The following is a 21,448-nucleotide window of genomic DNA, read 5'->3' as shown; positions in this document are numbered from 1 at the left end:
ACAGGCTAACACACTTTCACACTCACATTCACACATGTGGGAAAGTCAGACGCTGCAGTAAGCCTGACCTGCATGTCTTTGGACTGCGGGAGGGAACTGGAGCACCCAGAGGAAAAGCCTTGTGAAGTCAAGTCAAGTTTATTTGTACGGCTCAATATCACATAAAATGTCTCGATGGGCTTTACGGGCTCACTACGGCAAAGGTTTCCCGACCTAGCCCGAGCTCTCTAAAAAGGACGAGGCAAAACTCAGTAAAAAAAAAAAAGAAGAAAAACTCGAAAGAAAAAGAGGGAAACCTCAGGAGACACAACTCAATGACAGATTCCCCTTCTTCTGACAGCTGGGGTGCAACATGAGTAATAGGTGAGAGAATGGCAAATAAGTTGTAGCAGTTAAGATGCACAAATTCAATTCAAGTTCACTTTATTTCAGACACATTGGTCCATATCAGTATAAATATAATAAAACAAACACGAGGACAAAAACACACAAGTCAACACTGACTAAAACACATACATACATGAACATACAGACATCTGTATGTATGCTATGTAGTCGTTACCATGGGGTGACCACCAACATATTTTGGCACCTAGTAGTAAAAGACTGTAATTATAAAGTTAATTGCCCCCCACTGTGGTGATTGAGTATTTAGCTGTGTGATCATGCCTGTTTGTTAATTTGATTTATGAGGCTTTTCTATTTCAAGAAAATGTTAATCAGAAAACCTTTTAATTGCTGAAAAAAATCCTAAAAACTGTTGGCATCAGATGTTTCTGCAAACAACAGATATGTTACATTTGTATGTTATTATGTAGCAGATACACTGAACCTTTATGTTTTAACAACGCTTTGACTAATGTGTGATTAGGTTAATGCACAATTACCACTAGGTTATGGCTAGGAAAAGATCATGTTTTAGCTAAAAAATACCCGGCTGTGGGGACACAATCCCGGTAGAAAACTAGCAGTGTCTGGGAGCAAAACAATCACTTTTCGTGGTACCATCCCCACTGACAGGTTGCTACAAAACACCCACGTTTGGAGCCTGAAAAGCCAATGGAAACATACTGACAGGTAGCTACTAAAACCCCATGTTTGAAGCCTAAAAAGCAGATGGAAACCCACAAAGGGTCACTGCAAAGCACCTACGTTTGGAGCCTAAAAAGCCGTTGGAAACTTACTGACTAATAGCTACAAAACACCCATGTTTGGAACCTAGAAAGCCGATGGAAAGATACTGACTGGTAGCTACAAAAACTCCACATTTGAAGCCTAAAAAGCAGATGCAAACCCATAAAGGGCCACAACAAAACACCCACGTTTGAAGCCTAAAAAGCCGTTGGAAACTTACTGACTGATAGCTACAAAACACCCATGTTTGGAGCCTAAACAGCCTGTTTGTGGGGACACAATCCTGCAAGAGAAGCAGCAATGTTTCAGAACAAAACAATTGGCTTTTGTGGTACTGTTCCCACCGTCAGGTTGCTACAAAACACCCAGGTTTGGAGCCTAAAAAGCTGATGGAAAAATACTGACTGGTAGCTACAAAAATCCCTCGTTTGAAGCCCCAACAGCTGATGAAAACCCATAAAAGGTCACTGCAAAGCACCCACATTTGAAGCCTAAAAAGTCGATGGAAACCTACAAAGGGTTGCTACTAAACACCCACATTTGGAGCCTAAAAAGCTGCTGAAAACACATTGGCGGTAGCTACGAAAACCCCATGTTTGAAGCCTAAGAAGCCAATCACTACAAAATACCCAAGTTTGGTGCATAGAGAGTCGATGGAAACATACTGACAGGTAACTACAAAAATGCCAGGTTTGAAGCCTAACAAGTCAATGAAAACCCGCATGGTCACTACAAAACATCCATGTGTGGAGCCTAAAAAGTTGATGGAAACACAGCAATGACTCACTAAAACACATCCACTATTACTGCTGTTTTTTGTTTTTTTGAACAGTGCTTTGCAGCTTGGCAGCTGTCTTGCTTAGGTGACACACCATCCATCATCTTCCCCACCTCTTGATGACAAAGTCAGTTTATATATTGCATCACTTTACAGACTTTGATACGGTACACATGAAAAGTGCAAATGTAACGTAATAATGGTTTGCAGAAACGTACAATGCCAATGCCTTCTGGAGACTTGGCTGGGTACTGAACGTTCAACATAAATGTCATGATCTCAGCAGTTTCAGCAGTAAATTTAAAACATGGAGAAATGGTGAAATATCACTGATTTAAGCTTATCAATAAGTCGGAGATGTTGTGTGCGCATCCAAAAAAACCTTGGTGAAAATATACAGTTAAAGGGAATTGAGATTCCAGTGAGCAGGTACTCATTATGCATAATCCACAATATTTATACATGTTTGGTGATGAGCTGTCATTGCTTTGGCTTTTTTTTCACTCAACGTAAACACACTAGATATGCATAAAGTGTGGTTCCTAATATAAACAACATTATATGCTTTGGATTTTAGCAAGTAGACATAGTTCAGCATGGCTGTAGAGCAGCAGCATTACACTCAAATATTATCTGGATGTTAATGTTCCACTGTATAATCAATGCTGTTATCTCACACAGCTGGAGGTAATATATACAGTAAATGAGAGAAAATGAGAACTCCAGGCAAAGCAGTTGAGAGTATGGAAATGTGGTATTTATTCACTTTGTGTTTAGTATCTTATTGGTGTATCGTGTGCATTCGGATAAAAATAGCCGTGCTAAGCTGCCACACGACTGAAAACAAAACAAAATGGTTTAACTTGTGTTCTTCATCATGACAACATAGTGTAAGATATTCGCTCGGACACAAATCTCATTATGAAAAAGTATGGGGAAGAAAACCTAATTAAATTAGCCTGCAAAAACATACTTGTTTCCCATTATTTTTTAGCTGCTTGCTTACTTATTTATTTTCTTATTCTTCCACCACAGTAATAATTAAGGCACATAGGTACTGTCAGGGCTGTGTCCCCCCAATTCCATGGCAGCTGGAGCACAAATCAGGGCACTCCAATGGATACCTCTGGAATGGGCAGCGGGGGGAAGAAAGGCTGGGTGAGCTCACCCCTTCTCTCAATCCCCCAAAATGGCACCCTCCACATTTTTAAGGGATCAAGTCTGCAAAGGGCCAGCTCCCTCCTTTAAGGGTCTGGGGGCGACACAAAGTCGGACAAATCAGTCAAAATAAACACCTGGACCCACCTGGAATATTAACAGTTATAGTAATAACAAAAATAGATCATCTGTAGACATAACAATATGGAGACAGCAGTTATAACAATGTAAAATTTTAGCCAAATTAATTTACTGGCCTGTATTCACTTTTGTATTCACTGCCTTGCAATAAAAAACATGCTTTTTTTTCTATCAACAAAATGACAATAAAATCATTTCAAAAGATATATATATACATGCAGAGTGGGTGGAGCTGAGGTTGGCAGAATGAAGCCTGGTTACTGAAACACACTCACGTAGCTTGATGCTACCGAGCTAGCTAAGGCTAAGTCTAGGAGGCTAGGCTATATGCCACGTTCATAGGCTGTATAGAACACACTTAAGTATCACTAAAGTCCCACATAAAGATACACAAACAAAAAAATATGCTACTTTTAATATAGTCTGTGTGAGAACATGTGCTACTTTGCGCATTTCCTCCTGAAATGCAGGCGTAACCTTATGTGATAAAGTCTCGTCACGTGTGTTTTCACCAGGAGAAGTGGGCCAATATGTAAAGGAAAATGCATATATATGTGGAGTGTAACGATACACCTATTTGTATTAAACTGTTTGGTATGAGGCTTTCAGTTCACTACGCATTACAAACCGAACAATACACTGAATTATCCTATTATATTTGTAAAATAAAACACACAGCTTATATTGTGTTTAACATAATATTGTCAGTGCCACTGTGCCCGACAAAGCAACAGGTCTGCCCCTCCCACCCCAAGTTACAAGCTATAACATTATCTCCACACCATTGCCATTGCTAACTGATTCATACAGGGCAAGAGAAATCACCATGCCGACTGGTACATTTCTAGCCAAGATCAGACATTGTGATATTAGTTTGAATAAATAAATGAATAAAGATAATTTAAGTTTAAGAAATAAAAATAAAAATCAAGTAAAATTCTCTGGCATTTCTACTTTTTCACTGTATTGAAAATGTATTGTACTGTGACACTACACTGCACTGTATCGAGGCGAACTTTGAATTTTGGGATACATATATACATATATACTGTGCATGCAGAACATATTTGCACTTTCTTTGACCTCTTCTAGATGTTATATTGTAATGGAAAAAAGAAAATGTATATGAAGATGTGACATTAGTGCACAGCAGGCCCGGGTCCACATAGATAATTTAGGGCAAAGCTATACATATAGCCCGAAGCAGCAGTGTGCTAATTACATTTAATTATTCTCATCACCTGTTATATTCCCTTTTGATTAAAAAACCATCAGCAGCTACTGAAAAAAAAGGCCTTTCCTGACTTGCCTTTATCAGGACCTGCATGACCCACAGGAGTCCTGCAATTATGCAGGCTGTCAGGTACAATTCAAGGCACGTGGGAATACATGTACAAAATGATTGAGATGGCCTCACACGGAGCCCTACGGATGCCAACTGCTCTGGATGCAGAAGTACAGGCGAAGGTAGCAGTGTTCCAGCTCGTCGAACAGCACCACAGCATGATAACTCACCACAAACTGAAGGTTTAAAAGCCAGAGATTTTGATGCAATTAGAAAATTAAGTGAAATTTGTTCAGGCACCCTATGGATCACTGCGACAGACACAGATAAGACAAATATCCCGTGATGAGATTATTTGTGCTTGTTTATCGAAGGAGCAGATTGAGGTGCCACAACTAGCCATTACCCCAAAGAATCACAACCACTTAAGATAAAGGCAGATGTATCACAGTGTAAGCAGGATTGTTTCAGCAGTCGGCTCTGGAAAAGATCTTCAGCCCTCATCTCTCTTGTGAGGAAGACACTCCTCCAACAAAGCATGTCTAATTTGAAAAAGAATGAAGTGGGGAAAAAAGCGATTTCAATGAGCCAGGAAATGTAATGCATCTGGCCCAGCAGCTTTGATGGGAGTCTATCAACTCCAATATTAATGCGAGGATTTGAGTGGCCATTCATGTGTTGTGCTCTCGAGCTGAGAGAGAACACAGTTGTTCTATTACATGGGTTAGCACTTCTGTAGAGATCACCTGAGACCTGCTGGACATTTTCCCTCCACTTCCTCGCCTGCATTTTCGCTGCCATGCTGAGTGAAGTGAAGTCAAACAAATGACACCTACAGTATGCAGATGAGACAAGCCTGAAAATGGCCAATGTATTGTTTGTTATTTGATTCACTTAAGAGCAAGGAGAGGCAAATTATGGAGCTCTTTCATGGGCAGTGAATGGAAGTCTGATTTGTAGACATGGTAACGGCACACAAAATATCTGGCTCATAACTGTACAATAAAATGAAGCAAAGGATTCTGTCTAATTCCGCCTCCTTATGAAATATTTTTCTTCTATGGACATCAAGGCTGTTCATAATCACTGCATATTGTTTAAAGCAACAATCTAGATTCTGTATAGCCTATGCTTTTTTTTTTTTTAGATTTGATTAAAGGAATAGTTATGCATTTTAGGAAATATGTTTACCTACTATTTTTCTGAGAGTTAGATGAGAAGATTAACATGACTCTCAGGTCTGCACAATAAATATGAAGCTATCAGTAGCAGCTGGTTAGCTGATCTTAGCTTAGCTTAGCATAAAAGGGGGAAACAGGGACAAAGCTAGCTCAGAAAAATGAACCGCCTATCTTTAGGGGTGCTGGAGGGTGGATTTCGGAGACCGTCTTCCTCCAAACACAATTACATATGTTACTTGTCCGAGCAGAAATTAGAAACCACATTTATGTACATTGTAAGGCAGCAACCTCTCGTGACTGTCGTAATTGTGCTGGAAGCAAAGGAGGAAGTCAGGTGAGGTACTATAAAGAGCTAAGGAAGAGGGTGAGGTGGATGGATAGGTCAAACAAACACAGGACTTTGATCCAGGAGGCCGCTGTTCATGTCCTGTGTAAAACCAAGAGTTAATGTTGAGTTATTTTAGCAGCCTAACATGACATGTCAGTGTTTCATGAGATATACGTTACAATACTAAAAAAAACAGACTGATTTAAACCAAGCCCACAAGAACAGCGCCTGGCTTAGTAGCCAATTTGACAAAGTGGCGAAACTGTGCAATTACAACTTTCTGGTCTGTTATGTAATATCACTGGGCCCCATAGCCTTACATGGATAAAGAGAAGACTGTAAATCAGTGGGTACATTTTGTTAAGCGTCACAACTTCCGTGAAATGACATGTTTAACTATTGGAATTTGATCCATTCAATCCAATAACATTTGGAAAGTGTAGAAGAGCAGCATGATTAAATAATTTTATCCCCATTTAATCTAGCAGAGAGATTAACGAGAAGTTAGCTGCTAGGCCGGCCAAAGTCTCTAGTGCACTTGCTCTATGGGCCAAATGACGTGGAAGAACTGGGTAATTTTATACACAGGAAGTTTTTCGGTTTCATGCACCACTGAGCAGCTTTCAGAAATAAATAAGACCCTGCCTCCAATGCTGTATCCAGTTCTTTATACATCCATGGTTTTATGCATGTAGTCTTAGTGTAACTGCAACCATTATCCAACAATAAACGACCTATTCTGTTGAAATGTTGATTTCCTGATACCAAAAGGGCGGCTAATTTAGGAAACGCTCATGTGGGTCTTATTAGAGGTTAGGAGCAAATGACTCTGGGATTGTATGGGTTGGAGGACTTGTTGGGATTTTGCTACCTTAAGACAGTGCCAGGCCAGCACCAGTTTGGCTCCCTCATGTTTGTGCTAAGCTATGCTAAGCGGCTGCTGCATGAAGCTTCATTTTCACCGTAAAAATATGAGAGTGGCAGAAATCTTCTCATCTAGCTCTCGGCAAAAAGGCGAGGAAAGGTATTTCCCAAAGTGTTGAATTATCCCTTTAAGTTTGAAAGACTTATCAGTAATATATTCATGGTCACTAGCAATTCAAAGTCACTGCTCAACTTTAAAAAAGCAACACATGAGGTTAAGCAATACAAAATAAGGCATTTAGAGGCAATTAAACACATGGTGGATTTAAGCTCTGTAGCACCTACTGTACTTTCTTGAAATTATCTTTCAAATCACAGACACGGGAATTGGGATAGACTAAGCATGCCAGCATGATGGCAGCAGTCTGGCAATTCATAAGTTCAAGTGTCAAAGGGCGTTTAGGTGCAGTGGAGAGCATGCAGAGGTTGGAGCATCTCGAACAGGCGGCAGCACACCTCACCAGCGGTGGGAAATGGAGGACATCTTGCCAGGGATATGACTTCAAACATGTAACAGCCTCAGCAGCTCCAGGCCAAGGGAACAGATTGCTCCAATTACAGCAAGCCTCACGCACCAGAGTCCCCCTGACACATGCAACGGTCTATTGGAGTGGACTTAGGGTAGTGGTATGTTGCTCTGGAGCACTGGGGGCCCTCACATCCCATTGCCAATCTGTATTCTGTTTGAACCCGCAGACATCTCCTTTTACCCCTGCTTTCGTTTCAAATTCTGTTCAGACTGGGTGTTTTTGGCTGCCAACACAGGTGATTGGCACCTTCTCTCTGAATTTATAACAAAATCAATTCTCTAACAGCATCCCTGAGCACATCAATCTAAGAGAGATGCTTTCTACCCCCTCATTTTCAGCTTCACAGGCACAGAGTGGTTATAGATGAATCCCTCAGTATACTTACCCATATCGGCTCTGAGAGCTGTGGCGGAGCACTACTTTAATTGGCAGCGTCAAGTAATGCACAACATGTTAGGAGCTAGCAGCATTGGGAATCACCTTGTTAATTGAGGGCCGCAGTTGAGAGATTGACTAATTGATCAAGGCCTTTACAGGGGTAGATAATTCATGGCGGCAACACCGCAGGAGGAGGAGCCTTGTCAGAGATGATTCATGTGTCTCTTGGAGTGGAGTTGGTCTCCATGGTCTCTTTTGCTCCGTAGGCCCGACGTGAAGGGGATTGTATCATCAGCACCTCCGCCCAACTGCTCGCCTCTCCCTCTAAATCAGAATTAAAAAGGTGAGGCTGGTGTTGATAGGTTGCCACAAATGATACAGTGTTGTATGTCTGTATGCTTCCCCTGATGGCTGCTGCTCTCCCCAAACACCATCAAGATACAGGGAAGATGTATGGTTGTGTTGTAATGAAAGCATGAAGGGACCCCAAGTCATGGAGGAAATGTCTCCATCACACAGGTAGAGAGGTAATCATGCCCCTGTGTACTGTACTCTGGGAAAAAAAATGAAATGTGTGGCAACAATGCAAAGCTTATAAATTGAGGGAGAAGCTGAAAAACATGTGATCAGATCTGTGGACTGAGATGGCGCACTATGTTGTGGTGGTAAATAATAATCTTATGTGGTATGGCCAGGATGGTGAGCAGCACTGAGGAATGCAGAGTAAATAAAGCTGTGGTTGGAGTAACTGAAGAAAATGTAGTTTTGGGGCAAAATTATGAGGCAAAGGGGAGAAATGGATTTTTAAAAAATAGGGTATTTTGCAGAAGATGTTATATAAATATAGGTGAAAAAATACGACTGGTGATATTTTGTATTTTTCATACTGTCAGCATATCCCATCACAAGCTAAAAAACAACAGTCCTACTTCTGTTGGAGTTACATTTGAGAACTACAATGCCCAGCTGTTTTAGGAAATCACTTTACCTTCAATAAAGATTTACATCTTCAGAAGAAAACCTTACTCTGACTATAGCGATGCCAGCTCAAAGGATATTAAAAAATGCTGCAAATGCCAAACCCCACACCCCCACCTCCCAATACATCAATAAAAAATAAAAACCTTTGCAGTGCTACAAAAGGCAACCACACAAATGTAATCATAACCATAAATAAACTTAACAAAGTGCCATAACTACAGGTGTACTGCACTTCTGCATGTGGTTTGTGCAAGTGTCGACTGCTGTGGGTAAGTACAGGTAAGTAAATGTCAACCCCTGTACTGTGTTTCTATTTTATTACTTTCAAATGTATTAAAAAGTGCAGACTACACTTTTATATGAGTGTTATGTAGGCTATATCAATGTCAACTGTTACAGTTTTTGTAACGTGGTAGTATGTCATAAAAAAGGTCATAAAACAGTCATAGTGTGTACACTTTTCCTGTGTGGCCCTCAATCATATGTTGGCTCCCTAGAATGGCACTCAGTCACCAAAACTTTGAGCCCTGATCTGAGATTTTTGTTCTAAAATGTCGTAAAACGATCAGTTTAGCTGTCAAGTTTCTGAAAATTCCTTCAAGAGCTGGGTCACAGATGACACTGTTTGTGTGTAACGCAACACACTATGTATATAAACATAAAATTCAATATGCTGCACTGTTTGTCTCTATTAATAATAATAATCAGTGTTGGGGGTAACATGTTACAAAAGTAACAAAGGCAACGTGTTACAGTACTTTATTACATTTTAGCTGTGACACAGTGGCTAATTTACGCTCATCGTAGTAACTGCCTCGCACGCCAACCCATTTGTTGTGCTAACCTCAACATTTGTTTATTGTGTTTCATAGTATAGGCCCACATATATTGATTCATATCTCATAATTGTTAGACTTTGATACTGTGCCCACCTGTCCGTGTGTCGTGGGTAACTAGTAATATGTGATGTATTACATTTTGAGAGTACAGTAACTTGCCCAACACTGAAAAGAATAAGAAGTTCTTGGTAATTTTATGTTCTGAAAAGTTGACAAGCCCTTGTGTTTTCTTTTATGGCCCAATCTCTCTTGCCATGTATAAATGCATGGCTGCATAGCAAAACATTCATGCATTTAATAATTAATGGATTTTGTTGTCTATAAGAAAACATGTTGAATAACACTAGCCTTATCCTTTTGGATGCAGCATGGGGGAAATACAGTATGTTGTGTTATGTAGGTTTGTTTCTTCAGATGTGCACCATTGTTGTGTTTGCTCAGCAGCATCGTCTGCTGTTTATGTTTTCTCCTACATCTGAGCTCATCACTTCCAGCTGAAACTAAGCAGAGTTGGAGGGTCTCCAAATTTAATTTTGTGAGAGTGACTTAGGGGAATTCAAATAAAATGTTTTTTTGCACAGTTGTAATTTAGGGCCAACTCCTTATATGGTTAGTGCTAAAATTAAAGGTGGAACCTGTTTGTATTGTTTTTCTTTTAAAGGGGACCTAATGTGCTCCTTTTCAAATTCATACTTGTAGTTTGGGTTTTTACTAGAACATGTTTACATGCTTTAATTCACATTGTTTTCCTCAGTGTCAGTGCTGGAACACCTGCATTCACCCTCTGTCTGAGATGCTGCATTTTAGCACCTGTCTCTTTAAGCACCCTCCCGAAAATGTCCCAGTCTGCTCTGATTCATCAGCACTCCTTGGTCTCTGCACCATCATTGCAGCTAGTGGATCGACTGTAACAGAGAATACCAATCCCCATATCCTAGAAATTAAGTTTATATACAGCTAATTTGAAACAGCAAATTCAATTTTGATTGAAACATAATGCCAAGCGAGTTACACTTCATGTTAACATGATGAGAAAATGTTGCTACCTGGCAACTCCCAAAAATGTTGATACTAATGAATCAGCAAAATCTTTACTGACAACATATATTTAATTTATTTTCTGTCAAAGTAGGCAATCTTGGAATACAACAAATCCTGCTAACAGTAATTTGTTACACTACTCAATATATTACGTCTCCTTTACACACCATAAAATTGGTAATCTCCCCAAAATTCAGACATGTACCTCTGTGTGGATGTCTAGGTAATCACCGTTATATGTAGCTAATGTTAGATAGCTTCTATTTGCCTGGGGGCTTTCTGTTGCCTGTGATCTGTATCCTCCAAAGGCTCTGCCCGAAAGATGGAGAGTCACTCATGGAGCAACATTTCATCCACAAAATATCCAGCCACAAGCTTCATCACATCCAAGAAACACCAACTTGGGAGAGCAGTGTTCGTGTCCCTTAAGATTCTAAAGTCAAACCCTGTATTTTTTCCTAAAAACGGTAAATTTCCTGTGAAAATGGAAGCGTATTTTGAAAGAAAACAATGCATGTAAAGCCTAGTTCACATTACATGATTTTCACTGCGATTCTGAGAGCCACCTTGGGTCAGAGGTGAGTCGGCAGATAGTCTGCTACGTCGAGTCTTATTGTGTGAACAAGCCTACGAGCAAGTCGCCCCCTCGTCTGTGACTGGGACTGGATATCTGGCATGCTAGAAAACTGGAGAAGTCTGACACGACTGACAAAGAGCATCAGCCAATGAGAGGCGAGATAGCGTCCCACGTCAGCACGCAGGAGGATGGAAGAAATGTGAGGAGGACAAGCCGCAGGGTTGCCACTTGCCAGGTCCGCTTATTAGCCGCGACTTTGGGCTTGTTTCTAAAGTGGAGTTGCTTATTTGGGCTTGCTCTCTAAACGTCACCTTTCTCTATATATATCCGTCTAATAAGTTATTTAAATGCATGATAGTCGCTTCTTTTGGGCTTGTTTCCATAGCCCTGGTTGCTTGTTTCTCTCCCAAGATCTGGCAACACTGACAAGCCGGCCGGCAAGCAACATCAACAATGGCGGCATCCACAGGATCACGGGGAGCGCGTTGTGTTGATAATAAAGAATATCCATGCCTTTACGATGTGTCGTCTCCAAGTTTGGTGATATCACCGCGTTATCTGGGGCTCTATCGGCGAGAGCTCGGTGGAGAAATCTTGTGGTGTGCACACACAGGTCGTGACAGAAACACATGTCGCCAGGTATGAACACTCAAAAGATTACGATAGTCTCCACGACGCAAAATCAGGGTGAAAATCGTGTAATGTGAACTAGGCTTAACAGGCATGACTCGTATCTGGACGTGGAAAGTCCATGACCAAACACTGATGTTGAGGCCTCAGTGAGAATGTGTGGAAAATATGCAAAAGCATAACAGGTCTCTTTTAAATGTATACTCTGTACAGTGTTAATTTTTCAGGCCCAGGTATATTTATGTACACACTGACCAAGCATAAAAGTATGCGTATGAGTGAGTGCAAATACAAGTCTGCATTAATTTTCTGTTCTTAAGATCCACTGACTGCACTGACAAATGACCTGAGGTGAGCAACTTGAATTATTCCCAGTGATTTCACACAGGTTACTCTCTGCTACAATATTACCATAATGAATCACAATATTTCTATGTTTTACTCGGAATTATAGCATCAAGATTAGCGGGGCATATCAGACGAGAGGCTTGAGTTCGTTACACCAGTGATACCACATAGACTCCAAGTCTATCCGAGCTCAAATACAAAGTTGTGATGCTTGCCAAGTTTGCCTGAAGCGTAATCTTCCGCATCCTACAAGTAAAGGATTCATCTCAGTGTTTTAACAGCGGAAAATGTGGCAACTGGAAATGTTTTCTGTGGCCAGACAGAGACTCAAAGGGTCTTCCCACTCACATTTCATCTGTTTTTGATGGATTAAGTCCACAAAGTATGTTATTGATTATTGCAGAACTGCTAAATCCTCTTTACTTTGCTGTAAATAAAGGTGTGTTGGGAATTATGTTGATAAAATTATACTTTTGGTGAGGAAAATCGTCCTGATCATCTCTGTTTTCATACTCAATAGATTTTTTTTGAAAGCAGTTACAATGTTGAATAAGTTAACGTCTCACATAGGTATTCCAGGTGTCAAAAACCCAATCAAGTTAACATGAAACAAACTGTGAAGCCCACAGACAGTGCAGTGCAAATCTCCCCCAAGGCAAATCTTCTCTGAATTCAACAGAGGAGACTAATGAACAGCTCGGGTTTTGATTTCAAAGGAAATATAAGAAGCTTATGGAGGACAGCAGTCCTTCAGCCAGTTCAGTTCAGACATTTATTGATTCCTCTTTTAACAGAGTTTTCAGAAAAGCACAATATATGCAAGAATGTAGCGTATTAAATCCTGTCTTAAACATTTGATTAAAGGTGTTCCCACTTTCTCATTTTCACAGAGCCGCCATTGCGTCCTAGCACATCTGACGAGACAAGAGCACGTCCAAAGTTGATTTATGACACACTACATGGAAGTTGTTGATGGCTGAATAATCTCAAATTTTGAAGGACCTGTGCTTCAACCATTTCAAACAAGACTGCAGTTTCCAAGGTTACCAATGATGTAGCTTTGTTTTTTAGGTAGCAGGACTTGGGAATAGATCACAATTTGTTTTTTGATGAGGAGCAAAAAGGAGATGAAAAATCTGTAATAGGAAACCTGTAAAAGTCTGTTGTGTTGGATGGAAACAAATAAGTGCCAAAAGAAAGAGACTGGAAACCTCAATAAGACAAAAAAAAAAAAACACCTAAAGGGTGACATATACACACTCAAGCCCAAACACCATGGACAGCAGATGGAAAGACAGACATGGAAATTCATCTTTGTATATTCCAGCACACAAACCATGAACATCCAACTCATTCCAACATATTAAAGATTTATTCGGAGAGGTCAAAGTGCCAAAATGCTAACACAGAACTTAGATGATGGATCAGCACCCACTTGACAGCTGGATGTGATAAGAGCCCGTGGGCATGTTCAGGGATGTGTCTGTGTATTTGTTCATCGGAGAGGCAGGTGGTTGAAGGACTGAATTACTTTGCACTGCTTCATTCATGTTTTGGCTCCGGCTCATGCAAAGCGCTCTTGACACAATGCAAAGAAGGTAATGTATATTTGTGCATTCTGAAGGGGGGGGGGGGGGGGGGGGGGTTTGAAATGATAATGACTGTCATTACAAACAATGGGAAATATGGTGACTCTCCCTCCCCCATATGAGGCGTCTCTGTCACACGTGTGCTGAGCAGAGAGCCAGTGAAAGCTCATTGTTCACAGTCCAGAGTGGGAATCATCAATCAGCTCCTGAGGATTCCTAAATCAATACCATGCGATGACACTTTGGCAGCGCCCTGCATACATCCGCCCAAAGATTGTTGGGAGTAAAAAAATAAAAAAAAGGGACTCTGCCACGATACATCTTCCTCTCTCCCTCCTTATTCAGCGAGGCAGTTGTTTGTGACGGAAACAGTGGCAGGTCACAGGTGCCACGAAAATAAACCATCTCCTTCCTTCCACTGCAAACAAGTGCGAACATTTACCCTCCCATCCGCTGACACACAGCTCTGCGGATGCATTCAGCCGGTGCTTTAGATTTCAACTTGCGCACAAATGAAGAATAGACTCCTTTTTACAAGTAGAGGCGACTGCTGACCCAGTTCGAAGCTGGTAACGTGTGCCAAGGTCAGACACCCACAGCTTTTATTTGTTCAGAAAACCGCCAAAAGGCATTCTTGACTCAGGTGTATTCACCAGTGTGTGTGTTTTTTTTTGTGCATGTTCATTTTCAATTCTGGATGTCTCTCTGGTCTTCTGTCACCTTTGTGAGCCTGTGCAATACAAAGAAAAGAATAAAGGAGCCTTTTTTGTACCTGTAATAGGTACAAAAAAGGGTTTTACATCTCTTTTTTTGATTAGAATCTCTTGTTTTAGTCCTTCAGCTTTAAATTCAACAAAAATGATAACAGGATAAAAAGATTTAAACCTATATCTTCCACACATTTGTTGAGAGGATCTCCATTCTTGCAATAAGGATTTCTGTATAGGCCATTTTCTGTTTCTATCTGGATCAGACACACCTATTTTTTTTTTTTATTTGCAGTAATCACCCAGCTTTATATTTCAGAAAACACTCAATTCTGTGAGTTAGTCTCTCGTGTACATAGCTAATAATAATAATGTTGTGTCTCTTGACAGGATTTTGAAGTCTTAATCTCTGTTTTACAGCCTCTCTCTGTAATTTTGGGGATGTCATTCACAAATCTGACCCGATGAAAAGCCTTTGGAGTCAAAACACTGTCAACAAAGAAAGCATGAGATGCGCGACTATCTCTGTTTCCTCTTTGCATACTAAATTATCAAGCCACGATGGGGGAGGACTTTGCTGCCACAATACTGCTCTCTGCTGGTAAATGGACCTCTCATGTGAGACTGACCTTTGAACCGCTTGGAGCTGGAGAGAATGAGCATTCAGGCTGGTAAAGGACAGTCGTTGCCATTTACAAGGCGATCTCTTTTGATTCCACGCATGAATTCAAATCCCTGGATGAGTGTGCACAGTTATCATATTATTAAAAATGCATCTACTGTATATTTGAATATGTATGAAGGGAGATTAATCATCAAACCGGAGTCATAAATTAGTTTTTTTCTGGAACCTAAGAAGTGCAGCACGTCAGGCATGCTGTGTGTGGGCAGATTTGTTATATGTTTATGGCACAGATACTCCACCGTGTGACTTACAGACTGTTGGGGGGGGGGGGGGGGGCATGCAGTTTTATTAATGATTCCCAGGATCCCCAGCTGCAGGGGCCTCCTGAACATTTGCAGTAATATGACTTTGTTCAGATCCTACAGTCGTAACTATGAGCTCCACATTCGCACCTCGTCTGGAGCATAGAATTTCCTTGCAGAGCCCCTGGAGCTGACCACCCACCTCTTTTTAGCCTTGTTAAAGAACCAAAGGGAAATCATATTTTCAAGATGGATACCCTCTCTCTTCATCTACACCATGCATATTACTGCATCCAAGAAAGATCAAAGCTACCTAAACTACCCTCAGAGCTTGCAGCCCCCTGAAGATTCTTCACAGTACTAGAATAACGAGGTGAAGTCTGCCTTCACTTTTATCTTCACCTTGCTAAGCAAGTGAGTCATATTTGTCAGAAGTGAGTCTTTTTTGGCCAGAAGTGCCATGCTTTTCTTACACATGCTCTGAGGGACAGTTGATTATTCAAGCCGGCAAATACATCCAATGTCATTATTACTTTTTTATTCGCCACTAAAGGGTGAAAACGCACATCGCCCCGCTGCCAGGTATTGATTTATGTATCGGCATTACGCAAAACTTGCAGCAATAATCAAATGTGACCAGTATCAAGCGGTGACTGAGGCAGCAGACTAACCCGGGGACCCTCTCCCTCTCTGTCTTTCCTGAAACAGCTGTTTGGGCTCTAATTAAAGGGAAGTAGCAGGTGTCACCTGAGCCCCAACTGCAGGGGCACACCTGGTTGCATTAATTTGATCCAAAGTGGTTTTGACGGACTGCCTGCACTCTGGCGTCCCACATTAAGCCACTGGAACTGAGCACCTGCTTGGAGCGAGCAGGCAATAGTGCTCCACTAACACCGCTCTGTGGAGGTATGCCAAGCTGGCGAGCCCGTGTCTTCGCAACGACCCATGGGACGGCTTCGTCATCCCTAACTCTGACTTACCAGCAACATCTGTAAGCGAGCAGACCTGCGATGCCGACCTGTAGTCGCGCCGTGCTGGGGGCTGGGTGTGCCCAAGATAATTGTCTGTGGAAACCTCCCCGAGGCTGTAAAGGCAGCTTGTTTCAGATCTCCTGATGATTTCACAGGACATTTAACTTTACACCTCTCATTTGTTACCTCTTCAGGGCATTTCCAAATACCCATTACCAGGTTCCCAAGGAATGTAGCAACCCTTAACCTCCACTAGCTTTTATGTATGCATAAATTGCCTTGGGGATAAATGTGACACTGCATTTGGAGGTGCAGACATGTGTTCGTGCACAAGCTTAAGCAAACAGATGACCTTGAAAACCGAGCGATGACAAAAAAAATGCCCAAGTGGTGGAATTACAGATCACTGGTGGACCCCTTGGTTCCCTCATGTCTGAAAAAATGCAGCAGAAGTGACCTCTTGGATGCTCCTGTGGTAGATAAAACATGATAAAGTGCCCTCCAGGGTGCCCTTCTAGTAGAGAAAACGTATAGTGCCCTCTCGGGTGGCCTTACAATTGAGAAAATACGATTCAGTGCCATATAGGCTGCCCTGCATGCTAGAAAACTGTCCGATGTCCCACAGCATGCAGCTGGTGCCCTTTTTAATCTTCTCGCCCCTGCCCTTCATACAGCCTGAGTCCGCCACTGTTATATATGCAGTGTTGTGTTGTCTCTCTGACACTTCAATTGCCTAATGAAATTTACATCAGCCAAGAATGAAGCTGCAGCGGTTTGAATGGGTCGTGCCTTGGGTCATGCTGCAGTCTCTGTTGCAACAGTTTCTTTGTGCCACGACAATACATTAATTTCATGAGTCAACAGGCTACGACTGGCAGTTTGTGTCGAGCTAAACAGTGTTTAATTGGATTCTGATCCATGGCAACACCACCGGAGGCTTGTTTCCATCTTTTATTTCAGCAGCACCTGGAGCGTAATGGTGGTGATTACATCCCTCCTGTGGTGTCCCGGCGGTTCAGGCTTCGCAGGCCCCTGGGAATACGCTGCTAACAGTCACGGTCCATGCTGCCCTGCTGCCCTGTTTGGCTGCTGGCAAACCCTGAGCTGCTGCTCAGAGGCTCTGTTACAGCACCGCTGAGACCGTCCGAGGTTCAAAGGGAATCATGATAATATAAACCAAATGAATTGTTTGCTGCACAAACTCAGGCACAGTCGAGATTCCAAACAACGGATCAAGACAGATTCGTATTTGTAGAGGCATAAAATTAAAACTGTTCACTTCAAAGTAAATTAAATTTACTTTGAGAGGACTTTTAGGGAGCACAATCAATTCACTTTTGATCAAAAACAAACACATAGCACTCGTGGTTATAGTGAAGATTAACATAGGAACTGATTCAGGGGGATTTAAGTATTAAAACATCAGGGAGAAAAGAGCCGGCCCAATTAGGAATAAACAAAAATGCTGATTGTCTCAGCGGGTCAGAGTGGGCTGGATGGTGAGATTTAAAGTTCATGCTTGTACAGCAGTCGACAAAACAATCTCACCACAAACTCCATTCAGTAGCCTTCCTGGAGCTTTCGATCAATCGCACAATCCTTCTCACCAACTCAGGCAACTCTGTCTGCTGAGGAAGACTGTCACAGAGTTTTTAATTTCCTTTTGGCTTACAAAATAAATTGATTTACAAACAACGCCACTGATGAAGATGCAGTCATCAGAGTTTTAAATTGTTGAGAAATTAAATTAAAGGACTACTCGGTGCTAAGTTCCTGTCTTTCTAAGAGTTACATGAGACGATTGATACCACTCTCATATCTGTACAGCAAATATGTAGCTGGAGCAGGCAGCCAGTCCGGAAACAGAGGAAAACAGCTATCCTGGCTATTTTCAAAGATAAAAAATTGTAAGTTGAAGAGTTTAAACTTGAACAATACATTTGCATGATGCTGTGGAACTAAAGTCTGTCAGCACTGAAATTCTCCTAACGTCACCAAGACTAAAAAAAGTGGAGGACTAACTGTCACCATCTGTGGACACCCAGACTTAGACTCACAAGTCAGTCTTTCGACGCTTTGCTTAACTAAAGACTGATGTCTTTCTCCCTGATTTTGTGTTTAGATGGGCGGATGCAATTTCAGAGTTTAAAAAAACTCCCTACATTGCAGAACCAATAGTAAATCCGCAGGGTGGTCCTTCGGTGGCTCGCTGAACTCTTGTGCTCGTAAACATAGTCCGACTGCGTTAAAAGTTTTAAACAAAGTCGCTGTAAGTCCTTCATTTCCACAATCTTGTGGACTGAGCACACGTTTGATAAAATGGAGTTAAATCTCTTGGCATCCATTTTCAAGCTCTCTGTGTGTTTGTTGCCTTGCGGACGAGAAAAGGGGGAGCGCACATTTGCGGGAGGGCGTGTCCTTTTAAAAAATGCAAGAGGCGTTGCTTTGTTGTCTGCCATTTTCTCCGGTGTGTTAAACACACTTTAGAAAGGAGTGTCCCCAGACTATCAGAAGGCGGAGATCTCTGATTGTCTGGTGGCGAGACTACCCAGACCTATAGGACTCAATGTCAGTAGGCTACTCTACAGAGACAGAGCAAATAAGGAGAGGAAGAAAATATGAAAATATGTAATTGTTACTTAATTCTAGTAGTTTGTAGTTTCTTGGTGAGGTGCAACTTCCTCTTTGCCTGACAACTGACAACAAGACTCCAGAGCATTGTTTTGTTTATTTTGACTGAGCATTAAAAGTGTTTTGATCAAATGTGTTAATTCGTGAGCATTAGATGTACTGACGCTTGGTCAGTGGTCATCAAAATATGATGCTCTAGGCCTACCTCGCTAGTTTTGGATGCTCATGGACTGTGTGCACACTTGTTACAGTCATTGTGTCTTTTCAAAATAAACTCTCCATTTCACAGGAAGTGTAACTTACAGTTTCCACTCATTAACTCTTTTCAAAATAAACTTGAAAATTAAAACTGATGTTCTTTACTGATATTTACTTCCTTAGGTTTAGGCAACAAAAGCACATGGTTAGGTTTAGAAAAAAACATCATGGTTTGGCTTATAATAAGTCTGTTTGTCCGTTGTTACTAACATCATGTACCATCACGTGAGTCACTAGTGTTGTATACTACACATAATAGCATACTACGTTATAATTAAAATAGCTCAACTGACTTGTGGTTTCACACAGGACATAAACAGTGGACTTTCTTTGACTCATCCACCCCCCTTTCGCCCATCCTATGCACACTTATTCGCTTTTTATAGTGCTGCGCTTATCGTATTTTAAAAAAAAATATAAAGCCTGAAAATAAATATCACCAAAACAACAAAACAGAGAACCAAAAATTGGTCAAAGGTGTTTAGAAAACCTCCTCTTAACTTCTTAGCTCACCAAAATCCTTTGATTTACAAAATAGTGCCATTGGCAAGGCTAGAATAGGGGTGCAGAAATGAGCCCTAAAATCCAGAAATGAGTTAGCATTTTAGCACTCCTGGTTCCCTCATCTCGAAGTCAGTGGGTTTTTGGTTAGTTGTCAGAAATAAGGTCCTTGATTAACACAACTTGAGAGACTTTCACGTTTTGTTCTACAACATAAAATACGTCAGAAAAGTTTAAGTAATTTATAGCCTAACGTTAGCGTTTTACTTCTTGGCCATGGCATTTACGCCTCAAAAATCCTAAAAATGGTGTTAATTTGTTAATAATTTAAGGATTATCTTGCTGCACAAAACTTATAAGTATCAGAAACTTTTGTTCGCCACAGAGTTTATTTTCTGCAATAATCCAAAATCCAATGTAAAAATCCCAAAGGCTTTTTTGTTGCAGAAACTAGGGCGATGCTAACTTCCTTGTTGGCCTCCAAATAAATGTCCTCCCTGCATCACTCTATTTTTTCCCACATAAAAATTACAGCTAAAAAAATGGGAAAAAGTAGCACACAGCAATTTTAAATGAAATCTTTCTGTATCTTCAGAGCGACACCAGCTAACGAGGCCCTGGGAGGATCAGATAGAGCGATCGCCCTCCCCTTCCACGTAAACCTGGGAAAGGTCACTGACCCCTGCCGATGGAGATTTGGGAGAACGGCCTGCACATGAAGTCAGAGCTGACAGCACAGGGAGGAATAACATCGCTGGGCCTCTGACCTTCAGTGTAGCCCCACACCGTCTTACAACCACAGAGTCAGACACATCTGAATAATACATCAGTCTCTCCTGCTGGGACCACCCCCACCGCTCACACAAGCAGAGGTACACAACACGGCTTTCACATCATGGTGTGAGGTTTGTCTCCCACAGCATCCCGTACAATAATGAACACAATGTGTTTGACCAGCTAAGGCCAGGTCCCCTTACTTTACAATATGTTTATAAAGGGCCTTTTTTTTTTAGCTGTGATGTGGGTTTACACAGACAGGTTGTTTTGCCCTGAACTGCATTGTAATTGATTGTTATTAGTGTTTTTTGATGTTAAAATTATTTATCCTTAATTCAGTTTCCTGTGCAGATCAAACCTTCAGCTAATCAAACTCTCTGGACGTTTTGTTTGCTCTCAATCCTTTCCTTTATTCTTAAACATTCAACTTGTAATTAACTTTTTTCTTATAGTCCCTTTATTCATAAAGCAAAGGCTTTAAAGAGAGGAAAAAGCAGCACACAGCAGTTTTAGCCTCCACAGTAATTTCCCACCTCCATGCAAGTAAGTGAACAATAGATCGAGCCACGAGAATTCTGCTGTTTACACAGTGAGAATGAACAGAAATGCATGAAACATTTTAAAATCCCCTGTGATTCCTGGAAAGGCGGGCTGTCTCTCTCTTGTCTCCATCTGCTTTACATACAGGAACGGCTCGGCGGTTTGCACTGAGATTATTTGAATTTCATAGAGTGTTTGACATTTGATAATAGTGCCGTGTGTTTATAGATTCTAGACTTTCCTGCCCCTGCTGAAGGTTTCCTATCATGTTTGTTCAGGTTTCTCCTCCCCACC

At 41.3% G+C, this 21,448-nt stretch overlaps 1 protein-coding gene across 1 annotated transcript in view; it reads right to left on the bottom strand.

Moving 5' to 3' along the window:
• The window catches only part of galr2b (galanin receptor 2b), a 383,467-nt gene that overhangs the window by 181,544 nt on the left and 180,475 nt on the right, over positions 1–21,448 (bottom strand). The gene's annotated exons all lie outside the window — the stretch shown is intronic.

This window comes from Epinephelus moara, chromosome 18 (assembly GCF_006386435.1).
Source record: "Epinephelus moara isolate mb chromosome 18, YSFRI_EMoa_1.0, whole genome shotgun sequence".
Classification (NCBI taxonomy): domain Eukaryota; kingdom Metazoa; phylum Chordata; class Actinopteri; order Perciformes; family Serranidae; genus Epinephelus; species Epinephelus moara.
The sequence above is the reverse complement of the archived record's forward strand: the minus strand, read 5'-3'. Positions and strand labels throughout refer to the sequence as shown.